Raw genomic sequence first — 15,036 nt, 5'->3', positions numbered from 1 at the left:
GTCTGAGGCTCATCCACTGTGCCCCTCACCCATAGAGGACTGGAGTTTGAATGAGAGAAGTATATTTTCAGGCTACTAGAAATAGTTGAAAACAAGGACACCATGCTGTAGTGAAAATCGGGGTTCCGTGTAAGTCTGTAAACCAAGTATTGTTAAGCAAAGCTAATCCCACACTATGTTCCCAGAAAGTTGCCAACTCACCTTACACCTCTTCAGATAAAAGATAGATGAATTCCTATACAGAGAATTGGAATCAAAAGAAAGAGATGTGTACTGGCTCCCAGGTACACACTCAGTAACTGCATGGGGAAGTCCTCCTGTACACACAGTATTTTCACTACTTCACTCGTAAGTATGAACTGGTAGCCAAGGATTACCAGACAAGTGAGACCATTTTAACATAAAATTCAAAGGATTAAATAAACAAAATTTATGATAAACTTGAAGAAAACAGAGGCAATGTAAGGCTCAGAAGAAACTTCCCCCAAAAGTCTAAATTTAATTTCCTCAAACAGCTTTAAGAAAAAGTTTCTCCATAGAATGGAAATTTAAAAAGAAAAGTAGAGAATAAGAAAGAGCCCTTGAAAAGTGGAAGTGGGATAGCAGACATAGAATAACTAAGAGATAGTTTGGAAAATGAAGATCAAAGGAACTGTACTAAGAAAGAGAAAAGAAAAGAGAAGAAGAAGAAACAACAGCGTCAGAGGCATAAAGGTAAAACATTGAAGGGAAGAAGCGAAATGGCAGCAAGCCTAGAGATCATCCAGTCCCGAATGGAGAAGAAGCATGGAAAGCAGCTCCAGAAGGGATGTCTGTGAAAGAAAAGCAAATAGAAAAACAAACAATCTTTGCCTATTTCTAAAAACATATTGAAAGAAGAGTTACAGTTCTTCCAAAGAGATTGGAATGAATTATTTATGCATATATATGAATCTAAGCAAATGAAAAGTGAAGTAATTAATAAAGCTAGAGAAAAAAAATGTACAAGAAAGCACCCTATTTCATTCAGATACAAATACTCTTACCTGAACAGTGGTTTAACAAAAATTAGTGCTATAACTATACTTGAGGTTGAGCAAAAGAGTGGAATAAGATTGTTAAATATGCATTTTATATAACAGGAAAACAATAGATAAAACCAAAATGGGAAAAAAATCAGAGAACAGTAATATGCGCATGCTACCTACAAATATGGAAGCACATAACAGAAATTATCGTCAAGAATTGACATGATTGCCCCTGGGGATCAGAAATTTCAGATAGGATAAATTGGGTCAGGTGATTGCTGGTTACCAGTGTAAGCCTTATATTATAATTATATTTTAAAAATTATTTGAAAACATTACTTTGTATAAAAAATAAATCTCAAAATTTCTTCGACATTCTTGGCAGTTATTAGTGCTCTAGTAAGGTACACACGTTATTTACGGCATCATGAGAATATTTTATGATGGTGGAGGAGTCAGGTTAAAGCAGACCATCTGAAACTGTGCTTTAACAAAGGCCGTCTGAGGATTTGCTTTACTAACACTTCTTCTTATCTAGATCGGTGCAACTCTCAGACCAGCAGCATCAGCACCACCTGGGAACTTGCTTGAGAAACAATTCCCTAGTCCCAACTCACACCTTTCAAATCAGAAACTTCGAAAGGAAAGAGATATGCATAAATCTGGGTGATTCTGAGGCTTACTGAAGTTTGAGAACCACTAATCCAAATGAATAGGAAAGTGACACAATTATCACATGAAGAAAATATGTCAGACTCATTCACAAAGGATGTGCCAGAACCTACTGAAGAATCATTTTCTCATTGAGGGCTGATGACCAATATAAAGATTAGACATGTTTGCATCTTTTTCACCTGCCAGAAAGATAGATCAATAAATCTAAGCCAATCCCAGTCCATTTGTATAGAACTACCTTGGTTCTGAAAGCTTAACCATCCAGTAAATGACACATCAGTATTCTGACCTTGCCTCTCACATGAGCAATTTCCAGTGGCCGGATCCATTTGCTTCTCCCCTGGGTTATATCTTGTGTCCTCTGTGTGATTAAAGTAATACAGATCCATTATCTATGACCTTGTAAAATAAATGTGAAGACTATTGTGCCTTCATCAGGCATATATTTCAGACCCATCATTAGGTCAGCCATTTATTTGTGAGCACGCTTTCTATTTTTCACCTTGTGGACTTTTTTATTCATTGTAACATCGCTACAAATAATTAACTTGAAAAAATAGCAGGGGTGGAAGAGACAGAATCCATTAAGTAGAAACCATATGTAATACTTAGAGCTGAATCCTAGAGCCTATTGAAAAATAATATACTTGAGAATGAGTCATGAGAAAAGATTTCCAAGGGTAAAACATTACTCACAGACAATGTGTTTAACGGGAGGAGCAAATTCAAACTGCCTCTGGGGTCAGAGATGTGGCACAAATGGGTGAAAAACTGGGATGTACCACTCTAGGAAGTGATGGATTCTTTAGTTACTTGACCACTGTATTTAACTTTCAAATAATCTTAAAACATCTCTAAGAGGCTGTCCATCTGGAATCCCAAGGTGAGTAAAAAATTGTCCTTTGCCTCTAAATTAGAGCAGTTTTATTTATTATAACTACAGATGCAATGACATTGCAAAGACACACTTGTGAATCTCTCTGAAGAAAAGATTGTCTGTACTCTAAAACCTATCTTAGATTTTATAAATCAACAGCTAATGGACTTATATTCTCACAGTCAACCATATACCTACCACTATACTTGTTCTTTTGAAGACAATATGATGTAGAAGTACTCTGGATCCAGGACCAGAAGACACACATTAATGTTTCAAACCATATGCAGGAAATCTAATTTCCTCCAGGTCCCTCTGTTGATTCACATATGAAATTAGGGTAATAAAAATAAAACGCACCTTACCCACCTCAAGGTTTTTTTGAGTAGTAAATCAGGTAGAGTATGTGAAAGCACTTGGCCTATCATAGAATGATATATAAATGCCACTTGTTTTCACCATCTCCGTTATTTTTATAGACATTTGAGTTATTTCCATTGCCCTTGAAAAGTGATAACATAGTTTCAGAGACAAAACTTATATACGATAAACAAATAATAATTTATGTGGGCTAAACTCTATTATAGCAGATGTTAACAGAATATAGTGAAGGGTGTGAATTCTTATATTGGATGTGATTAAGTTTCTTATCTGTTGAAGTCACCTGGGAGACATTCTAAGCAAATAGAACACTAGTGAAAAAGTAATATAATGGAAGACATGGATGGAAAAAAGGAGATAACAGTTATCCTTATATAATTTTATCCTTCTAAGAGTCAAGTGATGAAATAGAGTTCAAAAACGTGAAGGTCACGTAATTAATAAAGTCTTTAAGATCTCATAACTAAGAAGTGACAAACTAGAATTTAACAAAGTCTGTCTGCCTTTAAATCTTACAAATTACTAAAAACAAACATAGAAACTTTTTATGATTCTCTTGTTATTCATTTATTCAAACTTTATTATATAACGTCATTTAAAAAATGTTAGGAAACGAAACTAAAGAGATAAGATGAAGCCAAAAACATTCACACACAGGACTTTTGACTCTACGCACTGACTAATAAGAAGTCATTAAAGGCTCTCTAACTGAAGAGTAATATAATAAAATGTTACACAGAAGTTAGTTTTGTTGTTGTTCTAACATCCTTTTCCTTCCTGAGTTTGAACCCAACTACAGAGCAAGCAAAGGGCCTAGAATAAACTACAGAAAAGGTTCTGCACTTCTGCATACTCACTAAACATATTGGTGAGTTAGTCAGAACATAAAATCATTTTTTTTTAGTGAATAGAACTGCCTTGTTCTTTACATTCTGTATAAATTCTCAGATGTGATATTGTTAATATAATTCCAAGATTTAATAAAATAAAATAAGCCTTGAGCTGATATTGATCACTGAAACCTCTAGTCCATTCTCTTCACTTCATCAACATGGCATCTGAAGGGTTAAGAATTCAAACGTATGAAGCAGAAGGGAGGGCATACTGAAGAGTTCAGCTCTTCTTTTTAGATCTTAAATTTTCTGGTAGAATCTGGGTTGCTATTTGAATATCTTGATTTTAAAATGTTAAACAAATTCAAATATTTATAAAACTTATTTTGCAGGGTCATGTCTTTGGGACATCAAGGCTGCAGCCACCATTCCTAAGCTAATGGCCAGGCTTATGCCACAACCTTAATCATGACCTCACTCAGCTTGCCTCAGAAATTGGTGGCATTGTCTTCTATCTGGCGTAAATTTGACTGAGATGACCAAGACCCTGATCTTATATTTATCCTCTGTACCTGTATTATTATCTCAACTCCTGAGAGCACAGAATGATTTTTCACGTATCATTTTAATGAAACTCACATAGCATCTCTACAAGGTGGCTGTGTAGATCGTTATAACTAGTTAAAGACAAACGCTGAGGCAAGATTCGTGAGGAGATTAGAACAAGTAAAAAAGTCAAAGGAAGAGTCAGGGCTGGTAAATGGTAACCAAATAGTGCTCTAGTTTTTATTTTGAGCATAAAAGAGAGAAAACAATCAAGGACCTTGATGCTCACCATCCCAGATACCATCATTTCTTCCCGATGCTAAACAGTTACATTGACCATACAACTTGCAGGATGAAATTTTGTCATATTGTCATGGTTACTTTTATTATACATATTTGTGTATGGGATTTATTTGTGAAAAAATAAATAAAAGGATGCTATCATACTCATGTTATTACCATTTTATTTTAAATGACTATATTTATGTAAGAGAAGGAACGTACAATTTAAGAGTTCTACTGACATTTCTTGCTTCCTGATTCATTCTTTCTGAAACAATTTTTGATGACATTTTTATTTTTTTGGTCAGTGGGAAGATTTAAACATCGTTTATTTGCATAGGCAAAGGTTGTATGACCCTCATTTTGTGATTTCTTGGAGTGTTTGCGGAGAATTTCTGAAGATTCCCTTTTTAGATCAAACACATGTCTGGGTACTGAAAAAGAAAGAAAAAAATATTGTGTTTTAACTCTTTTTTTCTCTATATAGTTGCTTCATAAATTTCATTAACATTATAACCCGAATTAATTATCAGTAAACAGAAGCTTCTGTTAGTGAGAAACCAGAAATCAGTAGCAAACTATTCTCCTGTGAATAAAGGACAACATTATTAACAGTGGTTTTTTTAGTTTAAGAAAATTGACTGAAAGTGCCTGGTACAAGCATCCTGATATTAAATAGGGTTAAGAACTCAGCAGTTGCCATAATCCAGCTGACATACTATATTTCCATTTAAGCATACGCTGTAGGATAGTTGTGTTACTGATCCTCAAAATTACTATAATTTTTACTTTTTCATCACAACAAAAACATGCTAACTCAGCAGGAAAGCCCTCCATCTCCCTGATTTCTATGCAGTAGCATACCTTGCAGAAATATTCAGGAGACCAGCATCTTACAAAAATGACAAATTTTCTGAGTTTTTTTTCCCCATCTCAAAGTATTCTCTTTGTGATTCCTAAGGGGAAAGATAAAAAACAATAAAGAAAGCTTAATATAGAAGTAGATAGCATTTCTGTGAAAATTTAAAAGCAAAGAAAGATCATGTCAAAAAAACATATTATATTAACCTTCAAGAATCACCTTGCCCCCTGGTGATGGAGAATCCATACACTTGCAGTTTTCTGGGGGTATTAAGCCTGGGTTTCATGACCCCCTGAACTTTTCTTCAGAAGAACATCATATGGTGCCTCTAGAATTCCACCCTATCAATTCTTCAAGGAAAAAACATAGCATCCTCAGTTGTTCTCCAGAATCAATATTATCATAAAATATGACTCTATTTTCTTATTAATCTGAGCTCACTGTGCTATGTCTAAAGGGAAACATGTAACACAGAAAGATGAAATGAGGATTACAGAGAAAAAGCAAAGCTCTTTTGTCATGATAAGTGTGATAGTGACAAAGAAACCAAAACAGAGTGTCAGTTCTTTCTCCAAGTTGTATGTCAGCCAGATGCTTTTATACCTACTAACAAAATAAACAGTATAATAGCACTAGACCCAGAATTGCAACTGAAGATATAGAATTAGTTCTTGATTGAGAAATAATTAGACTGTAGCATGGTTCAGTCATCTATTTCAAACTCCCAAATTATCACTATATAAACATATGCTCAATTCAGCTGTAGTTATTATCATATTCACAATAACTAAAATCATCATTACATCAACCATATACATACAAATGTAGATGAGACCTCAACATTACCTTCAATGAGGTCTTTTCTACTTTTAGTATTGTTGGAATTTTAAATGGCTTTTCGAATGTGGCCTTTCAAGTGATAATTTCAAATTTCTATATGAAAGAAATTGTCCTAAACAGTGAAGAAAATTGGAATATGCCAACTTCATACTTGAAAGGCTCAGACAAATATGTTTTTAGCCTGTCTGTCTTAATAGCTGGGTTGACATTTTAAGCTGATTCAGTCTTCAGGAAAATTTAGTAAAAAGGTGATACAGTCATTGCAAGTCATCAAAAATTTAACAAATATTTCTTTATTGTCAGGAGTATCACAACCTAACAAGCAAATTCATGTAAAATGGATCATTGGTAAGTGATATATATTACTTGGAGACAGAGAGCAGAGGATATTTCTACCACGTTCCCCTTCCACTTTCAATATTTTAATACTGGTATAATTTTATTCAATCCCCCATTCAGCTGGTCAGTCAACAGGTATTTATTGAATGCCCGCTCTGACATTACAAATATAATTGTAAGGCAGAAAAAACTGCAGCCCTCAGGGACCTTATATTCTCGTAGAAGAGATTCATTGAATCAATTTTAATTGAGTATCTACTATGTATCTGGCACTGTTCTAGGTACTTGGGATTATCAGTGACTAATAAAGAGAAAGATTTATGCCCTTCAGGAGCTAACACTCTAGAAATGTGATATTACAAAAAATACATAATAAACAAGTAAACTATAATATTACCTTCAATGAGATCTTCTATAATTTATTAATTTAAGTATCATAGAGGGAAAGAGGGGGACAGACCTGAGTTGAGTTTGGGACACACTGAATTTATGGTGCTTAAAATCTAGAAGAAGGTATGCCTTTTAGGAAATTGGATTTGTGAATCAAATGAGCAATAATACTTTTGCCACTGAAAAATTTCACTCTAAAGAATTACTTATACAGAATATTTTATCTGAATATAGGGACCTATTCTTATGTGGATGGGTAAACATCTTTTTAGGTGGAAGTGTCAATGCTTTTGAATAACTAAATCAGTTTGCTTTTAATAGTATTGGTTATGAAGCATGAAGATAATTTGTCTACAGAGTTTGGGGAGTGGAGGGCAATCTCCACTTCTTTAAATACCAAATGATAAAATGTGAAGACTTGACAAGTAGAAGAGAAAGCACTTAAAATCTAAATCTTAAAAGGGTCTTGGACCATGGCTTTCACAGCTAATTATTTCAAATACCAGCAAAGATGTTTTCCAAGCTCTTAATTTAGAGTATCTTGTTCAACAAATTGTGGACATGAAAGACAATAGATCATTGTGTATTCCTGGTATCGACTCCGTACTCTGAAAATAATTTACTTCCGGGAAAGCAACTTTGATTATTCTAATTATAGCTTACGATCAAAAAGTTTTTTAAAACTAGAACTAAATATAATACACCCTATTTTATAGAACATAAATATGAGAATGAATAGCATATTATTAAATGTTAAATAAGTTTTATGTGCATTTGTCATGACACAAAACAAATAAAGATCTATGTAATATTTATTATTTCTATGTTAAGGGTGTGAACTGTACAACAATGCAACTTTTTCTACTTACTGAATTTGGTGTCTTGAAAAGTATCAATGAAGGAGATATTTCATATTAGTAATAAACATAGATGCCAAAGAGTAAAAATACAATAAAGTATTTTACTTTAAATAATCAGGGTTATTCTTTCATGTATATGCTTTAAGGTCAGATGACCAAGACATACTTGTATAATCTGAGAGATTATTTCTGATTGGAAAGTGTTCTAATTTGTAAATATGACTTTGGTTAAACTCTTCAACATACATCTTTCTACCATCCTAAATATCTAAAATGGATAGACAATTTCTGATTTTTTAGAGAGATAAAATAATTAGTGGTTAAGAGCACAAATTTCAGAGCCAGCCCTGATGGCCTAGTGGTTAAAGTTTGGTGAGCTCTGCTTTGGCAGCCTGGGTTCAGTTCCCGGGCATGGAGCCACACCACTTGTCTTAGTAGCCGTGCTATGGTGGTGGCTCACATAGAAGAACTAGGAGGACTTACAACTAGAATATACAACTATGTACTGGGGCTTTGTGGAGGGGAAAAAAAACAAAAGGAAGATTGGCAACAGATGTCAGCTCAGGGTGAATCTTTCCCAGCAAAACACAAAGAAAGAAAGAAAGAAAGAAAGAAAAGAGTACAAATTTCAGTGTCTCACTTTCCTAATCTATAAAATGGGAGTAATAAAACTTATCTCACGTAGTTGTAAGATGAGGACAAGATTTACTTGTAAACATCCATTGTAGTACTAAGTACACAGGAAATGTACATAAATACACAGATGCACATGTTCAACTGATTGAGAATTTAATTATATTTTTAATTGTAATATAACTAACAATCACAAGTTTTTAAGCTAATACTTTGCCAAACAAAATAAAGTATTACAGAATAACTATTTGTGTAAAAGTTACTAAGCTTATGTACCTAGGAAAATAGATCACTTCACTCACAGTCTTGAACAGGCTGGTCTTTCCAATTACTATGAACATTCAGACATTTAAAATTACTGTAGTATAACTACTCTAGAAATTAAGTGTAAAAAAATGACCATAATGGATTTCTGGTTTCAACTACACCCTGTAAAGTGTTTGAAAGTCATCATTCTTGTCTTTGCAAGAAGAATAGAGCTGAACAAACTGAAAATTCACAACTTTTCTTGGATCCTTCAGTTGACTATGGTTGCACGAGAAACCATCTCCCAGAAACCTATAGAAACAAGCAAATCCAAAGAGTCATAGTCAAGGTCTTTCTACTTGGAGCAGAAGCTTCAGGAGCCATAAACAGGTTATAATTAAATAATAATTATGGTGAAGTGATGGAAGATAAGTATGTACTATTATGAGAACCAGAAACTCCAGGGGCTGTAGTCTTAGGAAGTCCCCATCCTTTCCTGATCTTTACCTCCATGAACCATAGCAGTCTATCATGGTGAAGACCCAAGAAAGATCCCTTTATGGCTCTGTCAGGGGGAGAGGAAAAGTAACCTTTGTGAAATATGGCTAGAGTGTTCTCCATAACAAATGCTTATTCTCCAGGGGAAAACACTTTACCAGAGCCTAACCCAACTTGGGAAAAGGACATTTCTTGCAGGATTCCAGTCTACTTTAGCTTTCCTGCATCTCCTAAGTTGGGGGGAGCTATGAAACACTTGTAAAGGTCACGTTCAAGGGAAAGGCCAACTAAAAGACTGAGATTTAATCATAAGGTTATAGGGAGCTTTCCTTCTCTCACACCTTACCATCACACCAACATGGCTCAAGTATAAAAGTGGATTACAGTTGAAAGACACAGGCTCTATTTAAAGAGGAGTTTTTAGGGAAGCCCAAAGATGGAAAAGAGACCAAAACAGGGACACTAGAGGAACTCAAAGTTTCTGGCATGTACAGCTACTTCAAACATCAAACACAGCCCAATTCCTAGCCAGACTAACACAAAACCTATTTATCTCAATTCTTATTATCTGATACATCATGCCTGGTTTTCAACAACAACAACAAAAATTACAAGATATGCTGAAGGGCAAGAAAAAACACTATCTGAAGAGACAGAGCAAGCATCAGAACCTATGCAGATATGACACAGATTTTGGAATTATCAGACAATAAATTTAAAATAACTACCATTCGGTATTAAGGATTCTAATGGGAAAAGTAGACATTATGCTAGAAAAGATGAGACATTAAAATAGAGGTGGAAAGTCTGAGAAAGAATCAAAAGGGAAATGCTAGAAATCAAAAAGGCTAATAGAAATGAAGAATGTCTTTGATGGTCTCATCAATAGAATAAACATGGTCAGAATAAGAATCAGTGGGTTTAAAGATGTGGCAAGAGAAATGTCCCAAACTGAAATTCAAAGAGAAAAAATGATGATAAAAGTAAAGGAACATTCAAGAACTTTAGGAGAAGAAATATTTGAATTAATAATCACTGAAAATTTTCCCAAATTAATGACAGACACCAAATCAAAGGTCCAAGAAGGACAGAAAATAATAAGTAGGGAAAATACCAAAGAATCTACACCTAGGCATGTCACATTCAAATTTCAGAAAACCGAAGATAAAGGGAAAGTCTTGAAAGAAGCCAGAGAAAGAGTGAGGGGAAGAGTCTGATCCAATTCCAATGTGTGGGGACAATGGCATAGAGAGAATCAGATGCAGAAATCAGTAATAAAAGAAGAGAAAAAACTGACAAGACATGATACAAACTTGGAGTATTGGAAAGGGCCAGACTTTACTAAAGGATTCTATTTCCTAGCAGTGTGTGCTATATGTTATACATATGTGTTCATATGTGTATTTGTCCATATATATGTACGGGAGGAGGACATTTCCTCTTCCCAAATGTGGGTTCGTCTGGCCGGAGAACGAATTAAATTCACATGAGACAGAACAGCAAGAGAAAATTAAACAAAGCTTTATGAGGAACCATGGCCCAGGGCCTTTCCTCCCGAAGGAAGAAAGGGCACTGCAGAAGTGGGGTGCACATAGTGGTTATATACCCCCAAACAGGGTGTTTCACATGTGATTGAAATGTCCCTTTTACAATAGTCACGAGGCCGCTCTGTCAGCACAGAACTCGATGGAAATGACAGATAGGTCTGCTGTCCCAGTGAACGTCGCGGGGTGGCAGGTGTGTTGCCTCGGGCTGGGGGGGGTCACAGATGAGCGCCACAATTGGTTCCCAGTCTAAAGAAAGATGCTTAATCTTTAAGGAGATGCCAACGTTGGGAGGGGGAGGGAAGTCAGTTACAGGAGGTTACCAGACTAGCACAATAAAATGCAGATTTTAAGTCCTTGCCTTTGGTATTGATTAAGAGTTTTTAGAGAGAAGGTTATCTCCTTTTTTCTTCCTGGTACAGAGAGGGAGGCACATCTTACAGCTAGAGATTTACCTTACAAATGTAAATATGTCCTAACAAAGGGCAAGTTCCATTCTCAGAGCCTCCTTCCCTGTCTCAGTTTATCAAAAGCAATCAGCCTCAAATAATCCTGATGCCATGCCAAAGAGACATATCTTGGGGTGGCCAATTCCAGGTCCCCACATATATGTGTCTGTGTGTGTCTGACTGTGCATAGATATATATTCTTTTGTGTTCTTCCCACCAAATTTCAATTTTTGGGGGGAAGTGTTCCCCCTCCTCAACACAAGCGATTCTCTAGACACCAAATGAGTGTCCTACAATTCAACTCAATTCGGACTCTATCTACCTGGAGATAGCATCAGATCCACAGTTTAAGAGCTCAGTCCTACAAGACTGCCCTCCACTTAAGATGCTTCTGACCAACTGGCTATAAATCAGAGGTGACCACAACCCCTTGTTTGCGTTTGGTTAATCTGCTAGAGTGGCTCACAGAACTCAGAAAACCCATTTACTCACTAGATAACTGATTTATTACAAAGGATATTACAGAACACGAATCAATAGCCAGATGAAGTGATACATAGGGTGAGGTCCCAAACAAAAGAGTTTCTGTCTGTGTGGAGTGTGGGGTTCTGCTCAGTGACCTGTGGAAGCATTCTGACATACTAACTTGGAAGCTCTCAAAACTCCTTCCTTTTGGATTTTTATGGAGATTTCATTACATAGGCACGATTGATTAAATCATTGCCACTGGTGACTGATTCAACCTCCAGCCATTTTCCCTTCCCAGAAATCAGGGGATAGGACTGAAAGTCCCAACCCTTTATTCCTGGTTGGTTCCCCTGGTAACAAGCTCCCATCTTTAAGGGATTTCTAAAAGTCTTCTCATTAATATAAACTCATTTGTGATTGAAAGGGGCTTGCTATGAATAACAAGACACCCATTTCACCTTTATAGCTCTGAAGCACTTTAGGAACTGATGACAAGAGATCAAATATTATAACAAAAGATGCTCCCATTACACTTATCACTCAGGAAGTTCTAAGGGTTTTGGATGTCATAAGCTAGGAACCATGGATAAAGACCAAATATATAAGATCATCTGAATGATGAAAATATATTTCTTATAAGTCACAATATCGCAAAGAGGGTTGGCAACTTCTTACATACAGAGGGACAGGGATAAGACCTTTAGAGGACTTCTTGTTAGAAATCATGAAAGCAAGAAGAGATTGGAGTAAAATATTTAGAGTGTTGAAAGAAAAAACCCACCAACATAGAATTCAATATCCAATGAAATTATTTTTCAGAAATGAAGAAGAAATGACTTTTTTGAAAAAATAAAAACTGAGGGAATTCATTGCCAGCAGACCTGCCCAGCAAGAATTGTTAAAAGAAGCTCTTCAGACAGAAGGAAAATGATGTCATTCAGAAACAGATTTATGTAAAGTAAGTGCATCAAAGTAGGAATAAATGAGGGTAAAAAAAACCCGTATTTTATTTTTCTTATTCTTAATTGAGCTAAAAGATAATTCTTTGTTTAAAATCATAATAGTAATTTATTGGGTGAATATAGCATATGGGTAAGTGAAACAAATGATACAATATCCTAAGGGAAAGGAGGGAAGAATTGGGACTAGTCTGCCATAAGGATCCTGCAGTACATACAAAGCGGTATATGGTTATTTAAAGTTGGACATAGATTAGTTAAAAATTAATAATGTAAACTCGGGGACAACTAATAACATGTAAAAAGAAGAGGAATTGTTATCATAGAGTGAAGATAAATAAAATCATAAAATAATCAATCAAAACTATAGAATGTAGAAAAAGAAGGGAACAAAGAAACAAAAAACTATGGCAACAGATAGAAAACGGTTACAAACGGGGTAAATATATCAATAATCTCTTTAAATATGAATGTCTGAGTACATTAATTAAAGGACAGGGGTTGTGAGAGTGGGATCTCTACATTTCTGTCAATTTTGCTGTGAATCTAAAACTACCTAAAAAAGCGATAAAGCCTATAAACAAATGAATGAGTGAGTAAATAAATAAGCCAGCCAACAAACCAATTAAACAAACAAACAAATAGCAATCACAAATACCCACAACAATGGAGAGCATTCAAAAGGACACAAGAACTGACTGAAAGAGCTCCCAAATAGACAAGGCTGGAACAATTTGAACTACAAAATAAGGAAGATAATATTAGATAGTAACACAATGTATCAAGTAAATGTCCATGAGACCATACTGATATAAATAAATGATTAAAGAAGTAAATAAAGTGGGAAGAGACAAATATTTCATGTAGAAAAAGTCCAAATGATTAATGTGGGTAATCTGTCATTGAGTAGGTAGAACACAACTTTCCATTCCTTAGGGGTTGGCAGAGTAACTTTGTTCCAGAGTGCAGTATAAGGGGGTGGGGCTGGAGGTAAGAATTTTACAGTGGAGAAACTTGACAAAAGTGATCTTAGCCAGATGATCAAGGTCAACATCAATATTGACAAGTCATGGTGGTGTGGGGACCTGGAATTGGCCACCTCAAGATATGCCTCTTTGGCATCAGGATTATTTGAGGCTGATTGCTTTTGATAAACTGGGACAGGGAAGGAGGCTCTGAGAATGGAACTTGCCCTTTGTTAGGACATATTTACATTTGTAAGGTAAATCTCTATCTGTAAAATGTGCCTCCCTCTCTGTACCAGGAAGAAGAAAGGAGATGACCTTCTCTCTAAAAACTCTTAATCAATACCAAAGGCAAGGACTTAAAATCTGCATTTTATTGTGCTAGTCTGGTAACCTCCTGTAACTGACTTCCCTCCCCCTCCCAACGTTGGCATCTCCTTAAAGATTAAGCATCTTTCTTTAGGCTGGGAACCGATTGCGGCGCTCATCTGTGACCACCCCCCCCCCAGCCCGAGGCAACACACCTGCCACCCCGCGACGTTCACTGGGACAGCAGACCTATCTGTCATTTCCATCGAGTTCTGTGCTGACAGAGCGGCCTCGTGACTATTGTAAAAGGGACATTTCAATCACATGTGAAACACCCTGTTTGGGGGTATATAACCACTATGTGCACCCCACTTCTGCAGTGCCCTTTCTTCCTTCGGGAGGAAAGGCCCTGGGCCATGGTTCCTCATAAAGCTTTGTTTAATTTTCTCTTGCTATTCTGTCTCATGTGAATTTAATTCGTTCTCCGGCCAGACGAACCCACATTTGGGAAGAGGAAATGTCTTCCTCCCCTAGAGTGGTATTATGTACCCTTGGTATGGTGTCACAAAAATGGCACTTTACCTCAGTGGTCTTCCTCTCATAAATCTATAACCCCCGTCTACTCATGAGAAAAACGCAGACAAATTCCAGTAGAGATGCATTTTACAAAATACCTACCCAATACTCCTCAAAATGCCAGGGTCACCATTAACAAGGCAAATACAAGAAATTCTTGTCACAGCCAAGAGAGCCTAAGGAGAAATGTTGGCTAAATGTGATGTAGTACTCTAGAACACACAGCTTGTAGAAAAAAGAAATTAGGTAAAAATAAAATAAATATTAATACATTACAGACATCAGTTAATAAGAATATATCAATATTGCTTCCTTAATTGTAATAAATGAATCCTGCTAATGTAAGATCTTAATAATAGGAGAAATTGTGTTCTAGATTATGAGAATTCTCCATACTCTTTGCAATGTTTTTACAAATCTAAAGCTGTTACCAAAATAGACTTTACCTTGAAAATGACCATAAGTCTCTTTAGAAATAATTTTGGAATTTTAACAAT

At 35.8% G+C, this 15,036-nt stretch overlaps 1 protein-coding gene and 1 long non-coding RNA gene across 2 annotated transcripts in view; both read right to left on the bottom strand.

Annotated features, from left to right (window-relative positions):
- The window catches only part of GALNTL6 (polypeptide N-acetylgalactosaminyltransferase like 6), a 1,096,422-nt gene that overhangs the window by 733,049 nt on the left and 348,337 nt on the right, over positions 1-15,036 (bottom strand). The window lies entirely within an intron of this gene.
- Positions 4,299-5,881, bottom strand: LOC139044802 (uncharacterized). The gene is made up of 3 exons (XR_011502017.1): positions 5,670-5,881; positions 5,466-5,557; positions 4,299-5,035 (listed from the first exon to the last, which is right to left on the bottom strand). It is a non-coding gene; the product is annotated as an uncharacterized lncRNA (long non-coding RNA).

This window comes from Equus asinus, chromosome 3 (genome assembly GCF_041296235.1).
Source record: "Equus asinus isolate D_3611 breed Donkey chromosome 3, EquAss-T2T_v2, whole genome shotgun sequence".
Taxonomy (NCBI): Eukaryota; Metazoa; Chordata; class Mammalia; order Perissodactyla; family Equidae; genus Equus; species Equus asinus.
The sequence above is the reverse complement of the archived record's forward strand: the minus strand, read 5'-3'. Positions and strand labels throughout refer to the sequence as shown.